Source organism: Lactuca saligna, chromosome 9 (assembly GCF_052625555.1).
Source record: "Lactuca saligna cultivar CGN05327 chromosome 9, ASM5262555v1, whole genome shotgun sequence".
Lineage (NCBI taxonomy): Eukaryota > Viridiplantae > Streptophyta > Magnoliopsida > Asterales > Asteraceae > Lactuca > Lactuca saligna.
In genome coordinates, this window is record NC_136425.1 from 32,567,855 (window position 1) to 32,571,082 (window position 3,228).

Sequence of the window (3,228 nt, forward strand, 5' to 3'; positions counted from 1 at the left end):
GTACTTCTGTTTCGAAAGGGTAGAGTTTGGGATGATTGCATTGCACACACCACATTGTTCCGCATATTACATGAATCTGATGTACTTGGATGTTTATTGATATACTCTGATTCACTATGGTTTTCATGAAATGGTTTTGGATAATGGTTTTTTTTAAACTTAAAATCGAAATTTTTAGTCTTAAATTTTGGGACGTTACAACATATCACAATTTCAACAAATAGACCCAGCTAGTTAGCACATATGTATACTACCACACAACCAAGTATAGTGAGAAGACTCACCTCGCTTAGAAGACTAATAAAACTCACACCTGAAATGCCAGAACTAGAATCCTCCTATTACTTGCACCAAGTAACCCCAATTAGAAATTAAGGTAATTATCCTAACTCAACAAGCCCCAAGCCAAGTCTAATCCACAATTTAGACAAAAGACCATTTTCCCCTTCCATGACCAAAACACTCACAAATTGACCAAAAGTCCCACTAAGTCAAAAAGGTCAAAGGACAAAAAACTTGACCTTATGCGCAATGTACCAAGTCTTCACGCTTAGCGTGGAGCACAAATTCTTGAAAACGAGTTCCCAACTCGCTACGATGGGCGTAGCCAGATTTACACTTTACATACTGAGCCTAAACTCAAATCTTAAATTTTAAGCTCTTAATTATTAACCACCTTCACCCCAACCTTAGATCTGACCCTAAAAGGCATTCTAATCCATAAAGTCTCTAACTTTATGCATTTACATGGCTAAAGAGAGCTTAATCCCAAAACCCTAACTTCTAATATCACCAAAAACTCCCTAACTTATGCATGGATGAAAGGAAAGGACCAAGCTTGCATTTTTATGACACCATGCAGTCAAAAACGTCTGGAAGGACAACTCAAATGGTCTGGAGTAGTCCATACTCACAAAGACCAAGAATTTGGGACAAAATTGTTTTGGTCAAGAAATGACCAAATTAAGATCGACCAAAGTGTATGAGAGGTTGTGAGGTTCAGAATAAAGCAAGTATATAATGTAAATCAAAGAAGCTTCAAGTTGTTTACAAGGAAACCCTTGATCCTTGCTAGTATCCCTGGCATAAAACCTCGGGAGGTGATAATGATCGCCTGTCTTGATAATTTTATTGATTGAAATGGTTGTTTATAGAGAAAATGTAAATAATACGAGTACAAGTGTAATAGTGATGCTAAGTATTGTGTGTAGTGTGATGAATACAAGTGATTTATATAGTTAAAAGCTAATAATAAGAATTCTGGAAATTCAGGGATCCTCCGAGATCAGCTTATAGACGTTGCATGACTTGGTCCTCAGGGTCTTTTGCATGGTTGTGGCTATTTGTTGAGACTTTCATTGGTTATCACTGCACATGTGAGAAAGATAATAGAATATATAGCCATTATAAATGTTAGAATAATAGTGATTAGGATCTTAAAATATATTTGGGATCCTAAGGTTTGAGGATCCTTAGGCTTGAGGATCTTGTTGTAGCTCGGAGATCCTAGCCCTAACAATTGCCTCCAAATTATTCATGCGAAATATTTTGGAGTTAAATAGCCAAAATTTAAAGGGATAATTTTAAAATAAAAAAGAAATAAGTATGATAAGGGGTTTTGAGTTTTAAATCCTAACAGATAGGATTTATTTGTTCAAGAACTATCATAACCGGTATAATCATTCTTTCTCTTTCTTCTGCCATCATCATAAATAGAGGCAATCGAATAAGGCTATTCCCCACGTGTCTTTTAGCTTTCATCTAAGTGTTCATAGTTGTCTTTTGAAGGTACGCTTCTTTTTCCTTCCCCTTAATCTTTGTTTAACTTTAACATTGGGCAAGAAAATGACTATATCTCATAAAAATATCCTCGCTCCTTATGAGGATGATTTCATCGATCAAAGGATTTTATCATATGAAGAGGTATGTTCTTTTGATGAAGATGATATCAAATCATTGAATACAGTCGGGAATCTTTCCAATGAAGTTGTCCTTAAACCCATTGATCCAAAACACCAACCCAATTTTGCTTCCTTCTCTTGGGCCTGCTTTCCTTGACACCCCTTTGGTTTGGGTTTGAAATATCCCTTTTCCGGGATTGTTTCCTATTTATTAGAAGTTACTCAAATCTATTATGTCCAAGCCATCCCATCGTATGCAGAATCTTGTTTTGGATTGAGAATTTGAACCGATCCAAAGATTTGGGTATAGGATTAACTGAGTTAGCTCATGTGTATGATCATACTACCTTTGAGAACTCCCGTTTTCTTCTTAGGCTAAAACCCTACAAATTCTCTCTTGTTTTGAAAATGAAACATAATGATGATCCTTGTAAGGAAAAGTACTTCTTTGTGAGACGTGATTTGATCCTTGGTAGGGATTCCCTACCGAAGACCTAGGTCAAAAAGGGTAGGAATAAATATCCCTTATATTGAGGATCTTGGGATTCACCTTTCATTATTTTGTTTTCTATTTAAAGCTTTCAAGTTTGAATAGTTTATTCATATTTCCAAGGATACTAAAGAGAAGATAGAGAAGCTCCTCGTTGTTTCTGCAGCCGATAGGTCTTTCAAGCTCGATTGTTCTAGTCTCCAAGAAGGCTTATCTACTACTACATCAATGGCGACTGGTAAGATCCCTTTTATTTTATGCGGTAGTTTAGAAGCGATGAGGATCCAAAATGAGAATCTTATATTGATGAGGATCTTATGTGGCGTGTAGGATCCAAGGCTACTCGTTTCAATGCTCGATTCACTTTATCTGATCCTAAATATGGTGTGTCTAGCAGCCTGAGCTTACTCAATAGGGAGAAAGTTGCCTTGCCTCTTCCTCTTAAGAAATATCACATTGATCTTACCGTGAAGACCCCGGTTCTCGTAATAGGAAAACTTCAGAAGCCACGAATCTAAACTTGGAGAGTCTCGGAGCATAAGAGGCGCTTCAAAAGTTGCTTTCTCACTACTAGAAAACAGCCCTTTAATGACACGCAAACAATGACACTCGCTGATAGACGACGCACATTTGTAAGTGCCCTAAAAGATAATGTCAGTTTTGCAAAATTTGAAGGATAAAGGGCACGCATTTGTGCGCGCCCTAAAATTAGTGTCAGAAAAGAAAAAAAAAATGCGAAGGGCGCCTTTCATAAAATGTACTTCGTGTAAATGTGTCGATTTATAATTTTTAAGTGAAACACGTGTTTTAAGCAGGAAATGAAATCGACGAAAATTA